Source organism: Pelophylax lessonae (assembly GCF_965119305.1).
Source record: "Pelophylax lessonae genome assembly, chromosome: 1".
NCBI lineage: Eukaryota > Metazoa > Chordata > Amphibia > Anura > Ranidae > Pelophylax > Pelophylax lessonae.
The window spans coordinates 589,800,628-589,824,188 of NC_138768.1; positions in this window are offsets into that span (position 1 = coordinate 589,800,628).

Below are 23,561 nucleotides of genomic sequence, written 5' to 3' on the forward strand. Positions count from 1 at the left end.
CAAAGTAGTAGTCATAAAAATTACCTGTTTGAAAAATCTGGTGCAGCTGTGCATGGAAGCCAATCAGCTTCTAGCGTCAGTTTGTTCAATTGAGTTTTGGCAAAAAAAAAAACTGAAAGCTGAATAGTTTCAATGCAGAGCTGCACCAGCTTTTGCAGTCTCTCCAGTTTTAGTAAATCAACCCCTGTGTTTCAAGAGGTAAAAAAAGAAGTGGTTTAACCACTTGCTGACCGCTCACGTTGCTGCTACTGCAGCAGAGCGGCTCGGCTGGGTCCAACGACGTAGACCTACGTCCCTGGAGTTCTCCCTCTCTCTGCGGCGCGCGCGCACCGCCAGAGGCTCGCTCCCGCTGTATTCAGACACAGCTGGAGTCGGGCCAGGGGAGGAGAGGCGTTGATCACCACCGCTCTTAACCGATCATTTACACAATCGGGCGGACCTCCTCTGTGACAGGCAGGGACAGATCACAAGATTCAGAATAGCTTAACCTGCGATCTGTGTCTGTGTCACACAACCCCCTCCCCCCACACACGTCAGTAAGCATGAGGCACACATTTAACCCCTTGATCACCAACAGTGTTAACCCCTTCCCTGCCAGTGTCATTATTACAGTAACAGTGCATATTTATAGCACTGATTACTGTAGTAATGTCACTGGTCCCCCCAAAAGTGTAAAAAATGTCAGTTACGGGTCCGATCTGTCTGTCGCAATGTCGCATTCCCGCAAAAAAATCGCAGATCGCCGCCATTACTAGTAAAAAAAAAAAACAATACAAATGACAAATCTTTCCCATAGTTAGTAAACACAATAACTTTTGTGCAAACCAATCAAAATACGCTTATTCTGATTTTTTTTTTACCAAAAATATGTAGCAAAAAAAAAAAAAAAAATTGGCCTAAAATGTTAAAAAGTTTTGTTTTATACATTTTTTTGGGGAGTGTCATATATCAGAATGTGAAAAATATTGTTTTTTTTTTTTCAAAATTGTCGCTCTTTTTTTCAAAAATTTAAAATCGCACAGGTGATCAAATACCACCAAAAGAAAGCTCTATTTGTGGGGAAAAAAGGACATAAATTTAATTTGGGTACAGTGTTGCATGACCACGCAATTGTCCGTTAAAGTAACGCAGTGCCGAATCGCAAAATATAGCTTGGTCAGGAATGGGGTAAAATCTCCCGGTCTTAAAGTGCTTAAAAATACGCTCATTGAGAATTTTTTTGTCAAAGACATGTAGCTAAATACATTTTGGCCTAAATATATGACAAAAATTGAACATATTGGATATTTTTTAACTGTCAAAGTAGAAAATATCATTTTTTTTTGGAAAATTTTCGCTATTTTTTTATTATTATTGCAAAAAATGAAAAGCGCAGAGGTGATCAAATACCACCAAAAGAAATCTCTGTTTGTGGGGAAAAAAGGAAGCAAATTTTGTTTGGGTACGGCATTGCATGATCACGCAATTGTCAGTTAAAGTCGCGCAGTGCCAAGTTGAAAAAAGTGGCCTGGACGTTAAGCAGGAAAATCCTCCAGTCTTAAAGTGGTTCATCACAATTGAAGATTAAAAGATAAAATAAGAGTACAAGTGGTTACTACATGGTCCTGGATACCAGCAAAGACGTTCATAAAGGTCTCGTGTAAGCACATCTATTTGGTGTACACGAGACCTCTATCAACGTTTTTGCTGGTATCCAGGACCATGTGGCAACCACTTGTACTTTGTTATTTTATCATTTAATCTTCCATTGTGAATAAACCACTTCTTTTTTACCTATTGCTAACTGTGTATAGGTTATCCCCTATATATACCACCACTGTGTACTGCCTATGTTCTGTCTAGATACACAGCTATGAGTCTGTAACTCAAAGGTAGGTAACTAGGCACAATTACATCCTAGATGTTTACTTTAATAAAGCAGATCTTCATTTTTGGAATTTAGGTCTACTTTAACTTATTGTAGAGTTATAAGCTATAAGATTTTAAGATTCTTCTCTCCTCTGGCTGCATGCTGCTGCTTCTCCCTTATACTTCACTGTCAAATGACGGCACTGAGGTTATGTACAGCAGAGCTGTTCCCTCAGAATAAGTGACAAACAGAGCGGCACACCCAGAAGTGCCTGATTTGTCTCCTTTTTTCCCTGGCCATAACTCTGAAAAAAAGTTAATCAAGTCATCTCTCAGAGGGGCAATAGTATGTGGAAATAAAGCACTTCTTAAGCCACGTACACACGTACCGATCGTCGGCCGACCGACCGGCCGTCTTTTGTCCCTGGGCTGTCGTGTCCGCTGAAAAGTGCAAAAGACTGCACACGAATTTTGTCCGCCGACTGCAGAAGTGATGTCATGTGATGGTTAACTTTCCCTGTGTTTTTTCTTTTCTGAGCATGCCCAGTCTTGCAAATCTGCTGTCTGTCGGCCGAATTCTATACTGACTGGCGAACAATCGGCCGTTCTGGTGTCGGCATACAAAAATTTTAATGCTTGCACGACAGATTCTGTTCGGCCGAAAGTGCGCTGTCGGCTGTCGGAAGCATCATACTAACAAGCCAAAAATCGGCCGATCGGTCGTCGGCCGAATCTTTTCGGCCGACAATCTGCACGTGTGTACGGGCCTTAAGTTAACAAAATATTCCTTTCTCTGGTTACAGGGTCTATTTAAAGAGAAACAATCAGGAATTGCATATGCATGAATCTGAATCTCTACTTTTTTTATTAGAGAATGTATGGTGTTTTTCTATTCATTGTATTTAATATGTACAAACTGGACATCTGTATATAATGGAATGTGCAGGAATTAACATTTTATTATATTAGAGATGCTCAGTGATGCTTACTCTACTGGACCAGATGGGATTAATAAACAGGAATAAATAGAATTGTCCTAATCAAAACTTGACAATGTAAAAGGTGCTTTCAGTCACCAGAGTCCAATTATTGAAAGTATATGGTGCTTAAAAGCAAAATATGCTATTAATAAAAAAGGTAAGTGGATGGAATAATATTGATAATTCCATGATGGCTTACCAATTTCCAACATTACTGCATTTTAGTGGCTGAGCAGACCAAATTGAGTTCAAATTGCAATTTACCACAAGTTCTGGCTTATGTAAACCAATTTGCTTACCTCTATTCCAGAGTACAATCTATTACAACACAATTCTAAACACTTGCAACTTCATATAATTTATTCTATGTTTAGCTTTTACAGGGGATGTTAATTTATATTTCCTGCTCCCTCCCAGGCTAACTGTCCTTTGTGATGCCCTCTTCCATCCTAGTGGATTTATATTAGTTGTAAGTTGGGAGGATGTAGCACCAATCATAAAAATAAACAAATAAAGTCCATATAAAAAGTTATTATCCACCTGACAATGTGAAGCCACACCGACAATCCTGGGAGTGTTAGAGGTGCAATAGATGCACCACCAACAGAGGTATCAAAATACCCTTACCAGATCAACAGATCAGAGAGGCCATATACAGCAGATGATATAAACCTGTGAAGCATCGATCTAAAACACCAAATGTTTCCACATCATGTCTTCCATCCCAAGCCACTGGATCACTTTAGTAATTTGTAAAAGGTGAAGCACAATTTATTGATTTCCCTGGTCCTGATTCTTCAAGTTGTGCAGATCTGTTGATCTGGTAAGGGTATTTTGATACCTCTGTTGGTGGCGGATCTATTGCACCTCTAACACTCCCAGGATTGTCGGTGTGGCTTCACATTGTCACATGGATAATAACTTTTTATATGGACTTTATTTGTTTATTTTTATGATTAGCGCTACATCCTCCCAATTTACATGCATTTAGATTATTTCAGAATCGCTCTTGTGTAGCTGTTTTTTCTAAACCATTTACTTAAATCTACTTGTGGTGCGTAGCGCAGCTATTCTTATATTATTTATGATTTATATTAGTTGCCAAAAACACACGAGAGGGTAAAAGAGACAGTTGCCCTCTCTTGGTCTGTACAACAAGAACAATTGTTTTTTCTAAGAAAAGGAAGAGAAATACAATAGACTGTGGCTGAATAGCACTGGCAGACAAAACAGACTGGACCCTGCTATTACACAAAACATTAGGGTTGATCTAATAAAACTGGAGAATGCAAAATCTGGTGCAGCTCTGCAAAGAAACGAATTGGCTTCCAGTTTTTTCAAAGCTTAATTGAACAAGCTGAAGTTAAATGCTGACTGGCCACCATGCACATCTGCATCAGATTTTGCATTTTTCAGTTTTCGTAAATAAACCCCTATGTTACTGACTGTCGAGACCCTTTGCATATGCTACCATTTATTCCTAGGGAAGGTGAGTTTTGTTACAAACCTCATCAAAATACAGCATGCAGAACCTATTTTTAAGAACTGCATCTAAAATGCAGAGGTTTGAATTGGCCGTATACTAAATTTGCAGGAATCTGCCCTTTGCTGATAGACAGCAAATATTCATGACACCCTGGATCCACTTCTCATCTTACAGGGGCCCACCCTAACTTCGCTTCCAGTCCTCTTGCATTTCACCAGCGCCACCAAACCCTTTCCTGGTTACCTTTCAGTACTCCTCTACTCCAAAAACCTAGAACACCCAATGCAACAGACAACCTCCTAATATCACTTCCAGACACATTCCTGTCTCCTTCTTCTATTCTACATCATACAGTGCCCCAAGATTAATCAACAACTACATATATTTTCCATTGTGTCTAGTAAACCACCTTAGTAACCAAAACCTTGATTTTGGTAAAGGGGGCCTGTTACCCCTTTACAATCACATAATTTGTAATCACATTTGATAATGAAGCTCTGCTATTCTGCTTTTCCAAAGAAAGTCTCGAAACGTAATATGCGGCCATATATTGAGTGTACAGCTCCTCATTTTGAAATAACCCTCTGCTTTTTTAATCATCCTGAGATTCCCCCTTAAAGTGGATGTAAACCCTATTCATGAAATTTGACCTGGGCACATATATCTGTAGTGTTTACTTATTTCTCTCCAAAGCCCTAAGTCCTGTGTGTTTCTGCCACTCTGTTCCTCTGTTATCAGCATGATAACTTCTGACAAGTTCTCTTCAGGGTTCTACTTGGCACCCCCTTTACTCTTACATACTGTGTGAGCTGACCTTCTATTCTCTGACTTCTCTGGAGTGGTCCCCCTTCCTGGGCAGACCCCTTTGGCAAGCCCCCTGGTACTCACGGACACTGTTTTTCCCAGGTTACTCTGCCAGCAGCTCCACTGTCAGCTTTCCAGGATCCTTCAGGCTCAGCTCCACACCTGGCTCACTAGGCCGACTGCCCATGACCACCTTCTTCAGACAGCAGGAGGAGAGACAGCCATCATCCTCCTCCTGGGACTCTGCTTCCCGCCAAAGATGCCCTGTCACATGTGCCCTTGGCTTTTATGGTCAATCCCAGGATTCACTGCAGTAGTGCCCTCCCACTGAAACTGCCACAAAAGCCCATTTGCCACTGGTCAGGTTTCCTCCACTGTCCAACAGGCTCCCCTATTGGATACAATGGGGACATTCCCTCAGACCAAGTAACTCACACCTGGACACATGCAACAGGCATGATTAACAGATCAGGCTCCCCTGATAAGCAGATGGAGCATAATAATGCTTTTTCCTAGCACCTATCTAGGAGGGTGCTACATCCACCCTTCACCAAACGAGCCAAGTCCCATTGGCTCTGGGGCTGCCGCCCCCTACAAAAATCCTACAAAAGATTAGGAGTATCCCACAAACCTGGAAAGGGGGAATAGGGAAGAACAAATTTACAAGAATAAATTAGGTGGAAAAATATCTCTCTCTCTGCTGTACAATATAATACAATTTGAGTGCATGGTTAAGCAATGCACCCCCCACCAAACAAATCCTGTTCTGGTGAGGGATTTACATAGCATCCTAGCTAACGGACACTAGAATTCTACACGACCTGGAAAGGAAGAAGGAAAGGTTAGGCACTTCATAGGTACAGATTTTGCATATTCACTTCCTAACTCAAGATGAGAAGACCCTCCCCGCGGGGGCGGCCTTCTCATCCAATATCCCTATCTAAATGATCCTTCTCTGTGGTAGTCTTGACCCGGTGATCAGTCCACTCCTCCTGGATGATCCTGAGCCCTATCACTGAGTTTGGTTGCTGGTGCCCGAGCAACCGTATACTCCCATGGGAAAGAAAGAGTATCTTCAGAGGCCCCTAATGACACCAGGGGACCCCCCCACTAAAAGGTTCTTTGCGGGCAGCCATTTTTAAAGTTCCAGTTCTGGCCCACTGGCCTAAGCAGTTCATCTGGAACGTAATACTGTTTCCTCTTATTCTGCTTGAAATCCATACCTCTCCCAGCCTGATGGCCCAAAGAGGGTCTCTGGGACCATAACTTGAGGTAACAACAACTGAACTTGAAGAAGACACAAACTTTTTTTTTTTTCTTTCTGATTCCAGTCCATAGAAACAGGCTAGCCAGCCTCACTTGTTTTTTTTTTTCTTGAGAGTTTTCCTTTAACCACTTGCTGACCGCTCACATGGGTGCTACTGCGGCAAAGTGGCTTGATTCTGTCCGATTGTCGGGGATCGAGTGTGGAGATCCGCCCGCTTGTGTAAACAAAGCGGGTGGATCTCCTAAGTGACAGGCAGGGTCAGATTGCAGGATTCAGCATAGCTGAACCTGCGATCTGTCCCTGTGTCACACAGTCCCCTCCCCCCACACACGTCAGTAAGCACCAGGCATACATTAACCCCTTGATCACCAATAAAAATTAACCCCTTCCCTGCCAGTGTCATTTTTACAGTAACAGTGCATATTTATAGCACTGATTACTGTAGTAATGTCACTGGTACCCCAAAAGTGTCAAAAATGTCAGCCAAGGGTCCGATCTGTCCGCCGCAATGTCGCAGTCCCACAAAAAAAAAATCGCAGATCGCCGCCAGATCGCTGCCATTACTAGTTAAAAAAAACAAACAATAAAAATGACATAAATTTCCCGTAGCTAGTAGCTGCGATAACTTTTGCGCAATCCAATCAAAATACGCTTACCAAAAATATGTAGCAGAAAACAAATTGGCAAAAAAAGTTAAAAAAAATTGTGATTTTTACATTGGGGGGGGGGGGGGGGGGGAATTTCATATAAAAAAAAAATTTGAAAAATATTGTTATTTTTTCAAAATTGTCGCTCTTTTTTTGTATATAGCGCAAAAAGTAAAAATCGCACAGGTGATCAAATACCACCAAAAGAAAGCTCTATTTGTGGGGAAAAAAGGAAATAAATTGAATTTGGGTACAGCATTGCACGACTGCGTAATTGTCCGTTAAAGTAATGCAATCGCAAAATATGGCCTGGTCAGGAATGGGGTAAAATCTTCCAGTCTTAAAGCGGTTAAAAATACACTCATTGACAATTTTTTTGTCAAAGACATGTAGCTAAATACATTTTGGCCTAAATATATGACAAAAATTGAATATATTGGATATATTTTAACTGTCAAAGTAGAAAAATATTGTTATTTTTTCAAAATTTTCGCATTTTTTTATTAATATCGCAAAAAATAAAAGCGCAGAGGTGATCAAATACCACCAAAAGAAAGCTCTGTTTGTGGGAAAAAAGGATGCAAATTTCGTTTGGGTACGGCATTGCATGACCTCGAAAAATTGTCAGTTAAAGTCGCATAGTGCCGAATCGCAAAAAGTGGCCTGGACGTAAGACAGCAAAATCCTCCGGTGGTAAATGTTGAAGTCAGGATGGGGAATCCTCACTAGTTTCCCATTGTCGCCTCGTATGCGGATTGACCAGGCCTGGCCAGATCCATCCAGAGCTCCACTTGGTCCAGGTAGATGGACCGTCCGTGATTCCACTGAGTCTTAACAAATAGAAAGTTCATCCGTAAATCCACCCTGGATGGGTTCCAATATGATTTGGGGACAAACAGGAAGTCCCATATGGCCTCGTCACACCAGGATTCTCTCTTGGCTTCAATTTCAAGCATGACCTTCCATGGAGCATAGGGGTAATAGTACCCATACTCCAAGGCCACCTTCTTCTGCAAACACTATTGCATCCTGGGAAATCTGGGAAGGGTTTTCCGGTTTCCCCTCCCAGCTGGGGAAAATGGGGTCTCTTCTCGATTCATTAGAGTCGTAGGCCACATTCTGATCCCGAGCCTTGGCATAGTTCTTTGGTGGGGTTAGGTCTGGGACCTGACAAACGTAGGCCTCACAGAGCCCCAGACTCTTGGTGACTCTCCTAGCACCACAGTGTCCCTAGTCTCTTCATCTGGCACATCAAGACTGGCTGGACTGCTCCTCTCTTCTGACCCCCAGTCCCATTCAGTATCCTCCTCAGACCTCCAGATATCTATCCTTTCTTCCAAGGACCCAAACTGATTCTGGAAATTGGGAGACCCCACATCGATGACCCCGGCCTCTTCCTCGCTGCCCACACTCACTTTAGCAGCCCTGGTCACCGCTGGCCATCTTTTCTCCTCTATCTGTATGGCAACAGACTTTGTCTCCGCTGCTACAGTCTTCAATACACCAGGTGGCCACTCCCCAGCCCGCACTACCTGCACGTATCCTGGCTTGGACATTCGGGTCTCCTTCCATGTACAGGCTGGACCACCGTCAGGCTGCATGGTCTCCAGCTGCATCTTCAGTCCTAACATTCCTCTCCCACGACCCAAGAGAGGCTCCGATTCAGCAGCCAACAAAGCACGAGTGACCCCAGTCTCCCAAATCACACTTAACTTCTTGGGCTGACCTTCACTCTTCTCTGCCCGCAGCAGTAGATTGCCACAATGCCCGCACTGGCTCCAAGCTTGCACCCACATGGTCACATTCAAACACTGAAACACTGGGGACATACCAGGCCCAAATGCTCCACGCCTCCTCCTGTGCATAACGCCAGTCTTCCATCGGGCACCATCCGAACCCCTGTATCACACAGGGTGGATGTCTTCGGCTCTCCGGTTTGCTCCTTGGTCTGCCCCGCAGGTTCTCCGCCAACATGTGGGTTAGCTGCTGCTGCACTCTGACTTGCTCCGGTATTTGCCATCTTGCTCCTCCGCACACATGTCTCCCTCTCAGCCTCACCCGGAGGCGGAAGTAATTTATGGATTTTATTTCCTGCTCCCGATTGGCTGTGCGTGAGTGGCGTCTTCATCCACATCTCCAGATTGGCGGTGGCTCCTCCTGCTAGTAGTGATGGACGAACATCGGACGGGGCGGTTCACGAATGTCAGCCGCAAATTTTCTCAAAAGTCTGCGAACCGCAAGTTCGCGGCGGGCCCCATTGACTTTAATGGGAGGCAAACTTTAAAACCCTTTAGGTCATATTTGCAGCCACAAAATATGTACTAGCTGTGCACAAATAGTACCATCACATGGACAATGTCATAACAGAAGTATTGCAATTGGAAAAGTTGCCCTAAAATTATTTTTTTTTTTACAGCAAAAAAAATGTATTTTTCTTTTCAGAAATCACCCAGAACTGACAGCAGCCGGTAAATACATGTCTAATACATATAGGATCCATTCACACATCTGTAAAATGGGTCCGCATCCATTCCACAATTTGGCGGAACCTTTACAGACCCATTGATTTTCAATTCCATAAAGAAGTAAGTGTCGGCCATTCCAGGCCCCAAAAATTAGCCCACATGCGTTTACCTGACAGCTAAGAACGTAGTATTCTGTGGCTGAAGGTACATTAGGCATTCACAGGATAAAGAAGTAAGTGTCAGCCAGTATAGGCCCCAAAAATTTGCCCACATGGGTTTAAATGACAGCCAAGAACGTAGTATTCTGTGGCTTAAGGTTCATTAGGCATTCACAGGATACAGAAGTAAGTGTCAGCCTGTATAGGCCCCAAAAATTAGCCCACATGGGTTTACCTGACAGCTAAGAACGTAGTATTTGGTGGCTGGAGGTACATTAGGCATTCACAGGATAAAGAAGTAAGTGTGGGCCAGTATAGACCCCAAAAATTAGCCCACATGGGTTTACCTGACAGATAAGAACGTAGTATTTGGTGCCTGGAGGTATGTTACGCATTCACAGGATACAGAAGTAAGTGTCAGCCTGTATAGGCCCCAAAAATTAGCCCACATAAAGGGGCACTCTGACGGGGACACACTGGATATAAAGGGGCACTCTGACAGGGACACACTATCAGCCTGTGTCCAGCCTGTGTCCCCCCTCATCCAGCCTGTGTCCCCCCTCATCCAGTCTGTATTCCCCCGTCATTCAGCCCATGTCACTGCTGTCATGCAGCCCGTGTCCCCCACCATCATTCAGCCTGTGTCTGTGTCCCCATCAAAGTCCTCCTTTACATCCAGTGTGTTCCTGTCAGAGTCCCTCCTTTACATCCAGTGTGTCCCCATCAGAGTGCCCCTTTACATCCAGCGTGTCCCCTTTAGAGTGCCCCTTTACATCCAGTGTGTCCCCGTCAGAGTGCCCCTTTACATCCAGGGTGTCCCCATCAGAGTGCCCCTTTACATCCAGTGTGTCCCCATCAGAGTGCCCCTTTATGTGTCCCGCTCAGAGTTCCCCTTTATTATTCCAGCCAGAGTGCCCCTTTATTATTCCCATCAGAGTGCCCCTTTAATATTGTGGTCATAGTGCCCCTTTAATATTGTGGTCAGAGTTCCCCTTTAACATTGTGGTCAGAGTGCCCCTTTAATATTGCGATCAGAGATCCCCTTTATTTTTCCCGTCAGAGTGCCCCTTTAATATTGTGGTCAGAGTTCCCCTTTAATATTGTGGTCAGAGTGCCCCTGTAATATTGCGGTCAGAGTGCACCTTTAATATTGCGGTCAGAGTGCCCCTTTATTATTCCCGTCAGAGCTGCAGCAACGCTCAGTCACCACACCTGTCACAATGCTGCACAGTGCACAATAATACTACTAATCCACTATAATATGCTTTCTACAAAGTATATTATACCGTGGATTACCCCCCTCCCCCCCTATATAGTGCACTGCACACCAATACCAAAAAAATTGCAGCCCTTTAAATGACTGTGTGTCCCCTTTAGAGTGCCCCTTTACATCCAGTGTGTCCTCATCAGAGTGCCCCTTTACATCCAGTGTGTCCCCATCAGAGTGCCCTTTTATGTGTCCCGCTGAGAGTTCCCCTTTATTATTCCAGTCAGAGTGCCCCTTTATTATTCCCGTCAGAGTGCCCCTTTAATATTGCGGTTAGAGTTCCCCTTTATTATTCCCATCAGAGTTCCCCTTTAATATTGCGGTCATAGTGCCCCTTTAATATTGCGGTCAGAGTTCCCCTTTAATATTGCGATCAGAGTGCCCCTTTAATATTGCGATCAGAGTGCCCCTTTAATATTGTGGTCAGAGTGCCCCTGTAATATTGCGGTCAGAGTGCAGCTTTAATATTGCGGTCAGAGTGCCCCTTTATTATTCCCGTCAGAGCTGCAGCAACGCTCAATCACCACCTGTCACAATGCTGCACAGTGCACAATAATACTACTAATCCACTATAATATGCTTTCTACAAAGTATATTACACCGTGGATTACCCCCCCCCCCCCCCATTATATAGTGCACTGCACACCAATACCAAAAAAATTGCAGCCCTTTAAATGACTTTTGTGGACATTAACAGAGTGATTTGTGTCACTGCAGATGCCGATTTCTAACTGCCCCTAAAGCACAGACTGGAAAACTGTCCCTATACTGAAGAAAGACTGGACCTTAACCGAAATACCAGCCCTGAAAAGGACTTTTGTGGACATTAAGAGAGCGATTTGTGTGACTGCTGCCGATCTCTAACTGCCCCTAAAGCACCGACTGGATACCTGCCCCTAACCTGAGAAGATACTAGTAGACCTATACCGAAATACCAGCCCTGAAAAGGACTTTTGTGGATCTTCACAGAGCTATTTGTGTCTAGCAAACTCTCCCTACACTGACGAAAAGCAGAATGTAAAATGGCCGACAGCTCAGGTCTATTTATATGGTAGGGGGCATGTCCATGTGCTGAAATGTTTCAGTTGGCTGTCCCGTTCCACCTGATGGCTGTGTCATGGGTCAAAGTTCTTCTGAATGAAAAATAAAATGGCGGCGCGGACATATTCCAGCCACCTTCCACCGCTCTGCCCAGGTCTCCCCGCCCACCGGGAGACCTAAGAGACTAGCTGGCACGTCCGATCAAAGTCCTGAAAGAAGCCGGATTCAGCTTAGATCAGGTCTCTGATCATATAACCTGGAAGCGATGTCACAACGTCGATTTAAAAAAAATGACAGTGTTCAAAAATGCCTGTTTTGGCTTTTTGAATACTTTTAAGTGCACAGGTCTTTTAGACCCCAGATCCCTCCATAAAGAGTACCTGTCACTGCCTATTACTGTCACAAAGGATGTTTACATTCCTTGTAAAAGCAAAAACATTTTTAAATCTTCCCCATCCTGGTGTGCTCGTGCACCAAAGAAAATGCATACATAAGTTGCGCCCGCAAGTGTAAATAGTATTCAAATCACTCATGTTAGGTAATCTGTCCCCTATAGAGATTTTTAAGTACCGTAGTTTGTCACCATTCCATGAGTGTGCGCAATTTTAAACTGTTACATGTTAGGTATCTATTTACTCAACATGACATCATCTTTCACAATATACAAAAAAAATTTGGTAACTTTACTGTTTAGGTTTTTTTTTTTTTAATTCAGTGAAGTGTTTTTTTCCAAATAAATTGTATTTGAAAGTCTGCTGCGCAAATACTGTGTGACATAAAATATTGCAACGACCGCCATTTTATTCTTCAAAGTCTTTGCTAAAAAAAATTTATAATATTTGAGGTTCTAAGTCATTTTCTAGAAAAAAATACTGCTTTTAACTTGTAAACAACAACATGTGTCAGAAATGTGGTGGGACCAAACCCCCATTTTATTTATGGATTGTCTTCAGATTTGGTAGTTGTTTCTTTTGCATTTGCGCGCTATTCTTTTTTAATATACATGTCTTTTGGTTCATAGCTGCAGCAGCTTTAGAAATACATGGGGATGCTCCCCCAAATTTTTTGCCTGTTTATTATGTATTCGGTCTGACCAGACTATCGAGGTTGAGCAACCCTCCCCACCCCCCCCACACACACCTGTACTCACTCAGTGTCCACCATCAAGTGGATATAGGAGGAGTCCCCTGTAGTGCATTTGCACATCCTTCCCAGCAAGGAGTATTATCTCCAAGGGTTAGAAAGGTTGGATTCATCTCTTTTTCATGGATAGTGTAGGACCCACTGATAATGGGGTACTTTGATGCAGTAGTGGGCTTGAGCACGATATGGCCATATGGTGGGACCAAACCCCCATTTTTATTTATGGATTGTCTTCAAATTTGGTAGTAATTTCTTTTGCATTTGCGCGCTATTCTTTTTTAATATATGTGTCAGAAATAGGCTTGGTACTTAAGTGGTTAACATCTATTTAAATATGAACAATTGCACTTTATTTGTAACTTCTTTAATGGGAAACAAGCACAGTGAACAGTACATGCATTTGTAAAAAATATAATTATAATTCTCAAAGCATAAATGCAGATCATAGTCTATTATTAAGAGGTACACGAAAACAGTATTAACCGCTTGCTGACCGCCGCATGACTATTTACTGCTGCAGTCAGCCCCGTACAGGCAAACCGACGTAAGGCTACGTCGCTGACCTACGAGCCTCTAGGGGGCGAGCGTGCGCCGCCGGAGACGCGCTCCCGCCCCGCTCATTCACTAACGTCCCCGCGCGAGTGACCGGCGGCTCCGGTGTCTGCTGGTCACTCGCAATCTCCCGCTGGAGAGGGAGAAAGGCAGGCGGCTGATGTAAACAAAGCCACCTGTCATTCTCCCTGATGTAACTGCAGAGATCATACGATCCTGCTATGTAGGATCGTATGTCTCTGTGGTTAGATCACAAGCCACGCCCCCCCACAGTTAGAAACACGCCCTTAGGGATACATTTAACTCACTGATCACTAATAAAGTTAACTCCTTCCCTGCCAGTGTAATTTTTACAGTAACAGTGCATATTTATATGTAGTGATATCACTGGTACCCCCAAAAGTGTAAAAAATGTCAGTCAGGGGTCCGATCTGTCTGCCGCAATGTCGCAGTCCCGCAAAAAAAAAATCGCAGATCGCCGCCATTACTAGTAAAAAAAAAAAAAATGACATAAATCTTTCCCGTAGTTAGTAGACGCAATAACTTTTGCGCAAACCAATCAAAATATGCTTATTGCGATTTTTTTTACCAAAAATATGCAGCAGAAAACAAATTGACCTAAAATGTTAAAAAATTTAGATTTTTACTTTTTTTTGGGGGGGGGGGAATTTCATATAAATAAATGTAAAAAATATTGTTACAGCGCCGCACGACCACGCAATTGTCTGTTAAAGTCACGCAGTGCCGAATCGCAAAATAGGCCCTGGTCTTTGAGCAGGAAAATCCTCTGGGGCTTAAGTGGTTAAAACTAAAGTAGGATTCCTAGAGCTCTGCAGCTGGCAGCCAGAATGATTTTATATTTCTTTCTATGCAATACCAGTTTGGAAATGTATTTATAACTACAGTGTCAAATACTCATATCAATAACTATACAAGACAATATTAAAAATAATGAGCATTTCAATATAATCTAGTGCACAATATAGAATAAAGCATATTCCTTCTGTCAGCAAAGTCACTGAAAATCATTAAAGAGAAGAGAAAGGGTTACCTGGAACAGCTCTTTAAATCATCTGGGATAACGACTGTGGTTGTAAATGACAATAGTAGTAAAGTTTGAGAAGGCAGACAATCAATTCTGTACTTTAAATGATGCTTTTAGCCTCCAGGGTTCCAGTTAAAACCAATAAAAGCATATCTCCCCTCCACAACCTGTAAAGGTTTATAAGCCGCACATATGAACACATTTACTCTAGACTGATAACTTTTTTTCTTTCGTATATTCTTATTGCAAAACTGCTATAAAGTTGTAAACATACACTCAAAAACCAGACTAAGTGCAGAAAAAGATATTGCAGATGATCTGTAAAAATGAAGGCAAATAAATAGAAATCAAAACGAGTTTGAATCCATCAAATACCAGTTAGTGCAATTAGTATATCTATTTATTAAAAAATAATTTCAATGCATTTAGTACAAATATTCAAATCGGTTTCCTGTAATCCTGTAGGAACTTTGCCATAAAGCAGTAATAAACCCCAAAGTAAACATGTATTATATTGCAGCTTATCAATCATTAATTGTGATGGCTGCATTTGTTTTCTTTTTAAGGCTTTCTTTCTTCTATTTTCATCTGTTAATCCAGTCAGTAAGTCTGTTGTTTTTCAAAAGAACAAGCTCTCTTGCAGATGTATCAGTTACATAGATGGGACAAACCGTTTACCACTGGCAGGGGTGCTTAAAATGATCAGCTTTTATTTATTTATGTAAATGAATATACATTATATACAGTGGTGGGATTAAAACATTTTAGTAACCAGTTCCGACTTTCAGTAAAGGCGTCTGATCTGTCCGCCTAAATGTTGCAGTCCCTCTAAAAATCGCAGGTCGCCACCATTACTAGTAAAAAATAAATAAAAATGACATAGATTTTTCCACCAGTTTGTAGACGTGATAACTTTTGTGCAAACCAATCAAAATACGCTTATTGGGATTTTTTTTAACCAAAAAGATTAGGCAGAAACAAATTGGCCTAAAATAATAAAAAAAATTGATTTGTGTGAATTTTACCTCAGGGGTCTCATCATCCCCATTGGGCAGCAGTAGGTCCCCTGGGACTCCCTGTAGGGAAAGAGCTCCTGGTGGGAGACAGCCACGGAGAAGCCTTAAGGTGAGAAGGGGTCCCTGTCTCCAACGGAGAAGGAGTCCCTGTCCCCAGGGAAGATGGGGTCCCTGCCCCCAGGAAAGATGGAGTCCCTGTCCCCCAGGGAAGAAGGGGTCCCTGTCCTCAGGGGAGAATGAGTCCCTATCCCCAGGGGGATATACGGCTGCAGCGCGGACTCGAATTTTCGGGAGGCCGTTTTTAAACGGCCTCCCAGTGACACGCCCCCCGCGCGCTCCCACGAGCGCGCATCGGGGGGAATCTGTGTCGGCCGTGTCCCTTGGACACAGCCGATCACAGATCGTGGTGAATGGCCAATCACAGCGGCCATTCACCACATGATCAAGCCGTCCAATGAGAGATGATCTCATATGTAAACATATGAGATCATCTCTCATCGCCGGCGCTCCTTCCTCACACAGAGCCTGCGTGTGAGGAAGGAGGGAGAGCTGCACAGCGCCGGGGACACAGAAAAAAGTAATCAGGGCACCGATCACCAGTGCCCTGATTACCAGAGGTACACCAAACACACCTTCAATGCCCACAGTGCCCACCATCAGTGCCCCCCATCAGTGCACACAATCAGTGCCCATAGTGCTGCCAGTCAGTGCCCATCAGTGCCTGCTCATCTAGGCACTGATGAGCACTGACTGGCAGCACTATGGGCACTGAGTGTGGGCACTGATGGTGCTGCTCATCAGTGCCGCCCATCAGTGCTCATCAGTGCCACCCGCCAGTGCCCATCAGTGCCACCCGCCAGTGCCCATCAGTGCTGCCCGCCAGTGCCCATCAGTGCTGCCCGCCAGTGCCCATCAGTGCCGCCCGCCAGTGCCCATCAGTGCCGCCCGCCAGTGCCACCTCTCAGTGCCCGTCAGTGCCACCTCTCAGTGCCCAGCAGTGCCGCCTATCAGTGCTCATCAGTGCCGCCTATCAGTGCTCATCAGTGCGGCATATTAGTACCTCCTCATCAGTTCCACCTCATCAGTGCCCATAAGTGCCACCTCAGCAGTGCCCATAAGTACCACCTCATCAGTGCCCATCAGTGCAGCCTATCAGTGCCCATCAGTGCCGCCTCATCAGCGCACATCAGTGAAGGAGAAAAATTTATTTATTTTCAAAATTTACTCGCAAAAAATAAGAAAAACTTTTTTTTTTCAAAATTTTCTGTCTTTTTTCTTTTTTTTTATAAAAAATAAAAAACCCAGAGATGATTAAATGCCACCAAAAGAAAGCTCTGTTTGTGTGAAAAAAATGATAAAAATTTTATATGGGTACAGTGTAGCATGACCGCGCAATTGTCATTCAAAGCGTGCGAGCACTGAAAGCTAAAAATTGGTCTGGATGGGAAGGGTGTTTAAGTGCACAGAAGGCAAGTAGTTAAAGATCCATAGCCTGTATTAAAGTGGGAGTAAACATGAATTTTACCTATAGGCAAGCCTATAATAAGTATATATCATAGGTAAAAAGGCGCTGGTAATCTTAATATATCACGTGTTATAAAAATTAATAGGTGATTTAAAGTGTAATATATGTGATTAAAAATTGCTACAAATATATATATGATCTACTATTGGTGCAATTAGCAAAGAAAAGTGCATACCAGTGCAATTTCAATTCAGAAGTGTTTGTGCTTCTCAAAGTAAATTAATCCACAAAGGTGTGGATCAGTGAACCAATAAATAGATATATAAAGAATTCCATACAAAAATCACATAAGAATATATAAAAATATAAATATATAAATGTGCTCCAAGTAGTGTTTAAAAGTCCAAGCAATAGCATGCAATCAAAATTGTGCTTGGTGAATTCTTATTAATCCATTCACAGTGCTCCAGGTGCTGGGATGTGACAACCGTGGCCTCTTACCAGCTAGCAGCAGGTCACAAGGACCCCCAACGCCTGTGATCCCTTTATTGGGTGGATCAGACCTCTCCTCGATTGCTTGGATCTCTGGCTCCTATATTACTCGAGTTGGACCATGTAGTCCCCCCATAAACATAAAGATATAGAAGAACAAATAGCCTCCAATAGTGAAATACTGTTTTATTCTCCAAAAAACATACACTATAAGGTGACAATTAGCCTCTTACTATTTGTTGTGCCCTCCTGGCACTGGGCAATTCGGCAGTACAAAATCGTTTTTTTGGGTCTTAGGTAGTGATGTCGCGAACCTAAAATTCGCGGTTCGCGAACGGCGAACGCGAACATCGGCGAATGTTCGCGAACCGGCGAACCGGGCGAACCACCATAGACTTCAATAGGCAGGCGAATTTTAAAACACACAGGGACTCTTTCTGGCCACAATAGTGATGGAAAAGTTGTTTCAAGGGGACTAACACCTGGACTGTGGCATGCCGGAGAGGGATCACGCAAAAAAAAGTTCTTAAAAATTATAATTTTTTGATAGAGAGCCAATTATTGGAAAAATTAAAAAAAAATAAAAATAAAAAATTTCTTTGGATTTAGCATCTGGGGGGGTCTAAAAAGTGTACCTGTGAAGTTTCAGCTCTGTAGCATGTCCAGAACCCCTAAAAAACAGCATTTTTCTTATATTTTCAGGAATATGGCTTCTCTGCGGCTGGCTTTTTCTCTTGCAGGCATTTAGCGGGCATTTTTTTAGGCAGGCATGTCATTTTTTGTATTTAGTGTCTGGGGGGTCTAAAAAGTGTACCTGTCAATTTTCAGCTCTGTAGCATGTCCAGAACCCCTAAAAAACAGCATTTTTCTTATATTTTCAGGAATATGGCTTCTCTGCGGCTGGCTTTTTCTCTTGCAGGCATTTAGCGGGCATTTTTTTAGGCAGGCATGTCATTTTTTGTATTTAGTGTCTGGGGGGTCTAAAAAGTGTACCTGTCAAGTTTCAGCTCTGTAGCATGTCCAGAACCCCTAAAAAACAGCATTTTTCTTATATTTTCAGGAATACGGCTTCTCTGCGGCTGTCTTTTTCTCTTGCAGGCATTTATCGGGCATTTTTTTAGGCAGGCATGTCATTTTTTGTATTTAGTGTCTGGGGGGTCACAAAAGTGTACCTGTCAAGTTTCAGCTCTGTAGCATGTCCAGAACCCCTAAAAAACAGCATTTTTCTTATATTTTCAGGAATACGGCTTCTCTGCGGCTGTCTTTTTCTCTTGCAGGCATTTATCGGGCATTTTTTTAGGCAGGCATGTCATTTTTTGTATTTAGTGTCTGGGGGGTCTAAAAAGTGTACCTGTCAAGTTTCAGCTCTGTAGCATGTCCAGAACCCCTAAAAAACAGCATTTTTCTTATATTTTCAGGAATACGGCTTCTCTGCGGCTGTCTTTTTCTCTTGCAGGCATTTATCGGGCATTTTTTTAGGCAGGCATGTCATTTTTTGTATTTAGTGTCTGGGTGGTCTAAAAAGTGTACCTGTCAATTTTCAGCTCTGTAGCATGTCCAGAACCCCTAAAAAACAGCATTTTTCTTATATTTTCAGGAATATGGCTTCTCTGCGGCTGGCTTTTTCTCTTGCAGGCATTTAGCGGGCATTTTTTTAGGCAGGCATGTCATTTTTTGTATTTAGTGTCTGGGGGGTCACAAAAGTGTACCTGTCAAGTTTCAGCTCTGTAGCATGTCCAGAACCCCTAAAAAACAGCATTTTTCTTATATTTTCAGGAATATGGCTTCTCTGCGGCTGGCTTTTTCTCTTGCAGGCATTTAGCGGGCATTTTTTTAGGCAGGCATGTCATTTTTTGTATTTAGTGTCTGGGGGGTCTAAAAAGTGTACCTGTCAAGTTTCAGCTCTGTAGCATGTCCAGAACCCCTAAAAAACAGAATTTTTCTTATATTTTCAGGAATACGGCTTCTCTGCGGCTGTCTTTTTCTCTTGCAGGCATTTATCGGGCATTTTTTTAGGCAGGCATGTCATTTTTTGTATTTAGTGTCTGGGGGGTCACAAAAGTGTACCTGTCAAGTTTCAGCTCTGTAGCATGTCCAGAACCCCTAAAAAACAGCATTTTTCTTATATTTTCAGGAATACGGCTTCTCTGCGGCTGTCTTTTTCTCTTGCAGGCATTTATCGGGCATTTTTTTAGGCAGGCATGTCATTTTTTGTATTTAGTGTCTGGGGGGTCTAAAAAGTGTACCTGTCAAGTTTCAGCTCTGTAGTATGTCCACAACCCAAAAAAAACAGCATTTTTCTTATGATTTTTAGTAGAAAACTAATGCAGTGTCTTTCCAGCTGTCTTTTTTTCTTTCTGGCAAGCTGAAATATGATATGCCAAGGCAAACATGCCTATCAGTTGAGCTATGACACAGACAACACTGCACACATGGGGAAATATGTAAAACAAAAAACAGGAAAAGGAAATTAGGTGACGGTCACAAAACATGATATTGTGATTGGCCAAAAAAAAAGTCACCTCGCGATGAGATCGCGCCAAAGTCGCGCTAAGTCGCGCCAAAGTCGCACTGGAAGCGACGCTACTTTAGTGGTAGCGGCAGTGTAAACCAGCACTAAAACATCCAGTGTGTGAATACGATCAGGTATGATGTTTTATCGGTCAAGTAGTGTAAGGGTTACGCCCGTCGCCCGCTTCACAGTGACAGACCAAACTCTGACAGACCAAACTCCCCGTTTAACAGTCAGTCAGTCCATTTGCACAACCGCAAACTCCCAATTTGCACAAGGTGTGATACCAAGCTAGCCATGTCCCGTTCCTTGTCCTCACTGACATCATTGAAGGTCTCTTCCTCCACCCAGCCACATACAACACCAAGGGTCCCCGAAAGGTGAGAACAAGCCCCCTGGGACGCCTGCTGTGGCTGGTATTCCACCTCCTCAAAGCCACCTTCCTCCTCTGACTTCTCTTCTTCAGACTCCTCTCTCTGCGTTGCCACAGGTCCAGCAATTGACAACGACAAGGCTGCTTCTGGTGGTGATGAGGACCACAACTCTTCCTCTTCATGCTCATCTACAGCCTGATCCAGTACTCTTCGCAGGGCACGCTCCAGAAAAAACGCATATGGGATGAGGTCGATGATGTTGCCTTGGGTTCGACTGACCACCAGGGTTGTCATCTCCGCAAAAGGACGCATGAGCCTACAGCCATTGTTCATGAGCATTCAGTAACGCGGCCAAAAAATACCCAGCTCCGCAGAAAGAATGAAAGAAAATGAATGTTTTTTTTTATGAAAAATTATCCTGCGGATCGCTTTTGGTCTGTACACAATGAAGCAACGACCTTATCATCTGGGGTGTGCCAACACAATCCTAGAGGTGATCGCTTCATTGTGATACGCAAGCCCCTTCACCACGACAAGGTAACGATCACGAAGGGGAATTGACACATGTATGTGCCTTTTTTTTTGTTTTTTGTTTTTTTGCAGCCACAGTGTAGCACCAGAGGCCAGAAAAATTAGGCATGTACACATGCATGAAAAAGTAGGTATTGTTGCAGCCGCTGCTGTAGCAGCGGCCTGAAAAATTGAGGTTTTAAGGCAGAAAGTGCACTAAAACATTGCTGCTTGAACCGTAGTTGGTGGCGGAGACGTCACGTAAGTCATCCGGCATGCAGAGAATGATTATATACAGCAGCGTGTGGACCATTTTTAGGCCAAGGCATCTCAGTCATCACCAGGCCTTTTTTAGTCAAATGCATCCCCCACTGTCAGTCCCTTCGGGATCCATGCCTCATTCATCTTAATAAACGTGAGGTAATCAAGACTTTTTTGACCTAGGCGACTTCTCTTCTCAGTGACAATACCTCCTGCTGCGCTGAAGGTCCTTTCTGACAGCACACTTGAAGCGGGGCAGGCCAGAAGTTCAATGGCAAACTGGGATAGCTCAGGCCACAGGTCAAGCCTGCACACCCAGTAGTCAAGGGGTTCATCGCTCCTCAGAGTGTCGATATCTGCAGTTAAGGCAAGGTAGTCTGCTACCTGTCGGTCGAGTCGTTCTCTGAGGGTGGACCCCGAAGGGCTGTGGCGATGCATAGGACTAAAAAAGCTCCGCATGTCCTCCATCAACAAGACGTCTGTAAAGCGTCCTGTCCTTGCCGGCGTGGTTGTGGTGGTAGGAGGAGGATTACTTTCACCTCTTCCCCTGTTGGATTCCCGTTGTGCTGTGACATCACCCTTATACGCTGTGTAGAGCATAGTTTTTAACTTATTTTGTAGCTGCTGCATCCTTTGCGACTGCCGGTAATTGGGTAACATGTCACAGACTTTCTGCTTATACCGGGGGTCTAGTAGCGTGGCCACCCAGTACAGGTCGTTCTCCTTCAGCCTTTTTATACGAGGGTCTCTCAACAGGCATGACAGCATGAAAGACCCCATTTGCACAAGGTTGGATGCCGAGCTACTCATGTCCAATTCCTCGTCCTCACTGATGTCATTGAAGGTGTGTTCTTCCCCCCAGCCACGTACAACACCACGGGTACCAGATAGGTGACAACGAGCACCCTGGGATGCCTGCTGTGGTTGGTGTTCCTCCTCCTCAAAGCCACATTCCTCCTCTGACTCCTCTTCCTCACACTCCTCTTCCAGTGTTGCCGCAGGTCCAGCAATCGATGGTAAGGCTGTTTCTGGTGGTGGTGATGGTGACCACAACTCTTCCTCTTCCTCTTCACGCTCATCTACGGCCTGATCCAGCACTCTTCGCAGGGCACGCTCCAGGAAAAAAACATATGGGATGATGTCGCTGATGGTGCCTTCAGTGCGACTCACTAGGTTTGTCACCTCCTCAAAAGGACACATGAGCCTACAGGCATTGCGCATGAGCGTCCAGTAGCGTGGCAAAAAAATACCCAGCTCCGCAGAGGCTGTCCTAGCACCCCGGTCATACAAATACTCGTTGACCGCTTTTTCTTGTTGGAGCAGGCGGTCGAACATTAGCAGTGTTGAATTCCAACGTGTCGGGCTGTCGCAAATCAAGCGCCTCACTGGCATGTTGTTTCGCCGCTGAATATCTGCAAAGTGCGCCATGGCCGTGTAGGAACGCCTGAAATGGCCACACACCTTCCTGGCCTGCTTGAGGACGTCCTGTAAGCCTGGGTACTTCTGCACAAAACGTTGCACAATCAGATTCAACACATGTGCCATGCACGGCACATGTGTCAACTTGCCCAAATTCAATGCCGCCAACAAATTGCTCCCGTTGTCACACACCACTTTGCCGATCTCCAGTTGGTGCGGGGTCAGCCACTGATCCACCTGTGCATTCAGGGCGGACAGTAGTGCTGGTCCGGTGTGACTCTCTGCTTTCAGGCAAGTCAACCCCAAGACAGCGTGACACTGTCGTATCCGGCATGTGGAATAGCCCCTGGGGAGCTGGGGGGGTGCAGTTGGTGTGGAGCAAGACGCAACAGCAGAAGAGGACTCAGCCGAGGAGGTTAGCAAAGAGGATGGAGTAGGAGGAGTAGAGGAGGTGGCAGCAGGCCTGCCTGCAAGTCGTGGCGGTGTCACCAACTCCTCTGCAGCAGAGCCACGCATTCCATGCTTGGCAGCCGCCAGCAGGTTTACCCAATGCGCAGTGTACGTTATATACCTGCCCTGACCGTGCTTTGCAGACCAGCTATCAGTGGTCAGATGGACCCTTGCCCCAACACTGTGTGCCAGACGTGACATGATTTCCTTTTCCACAATAGAGTACAGGTTGGGGATTGCCTTTTGTGAAAAATAATTTCGGCCGGGTACCTTCCACTGCGGTGTCCCAATAGCGACAAATTTTTTGAAGGCCTCAGACTCCACCAGCTTGTATGGTAAAAGCTGGCGGGCTAAGAGTT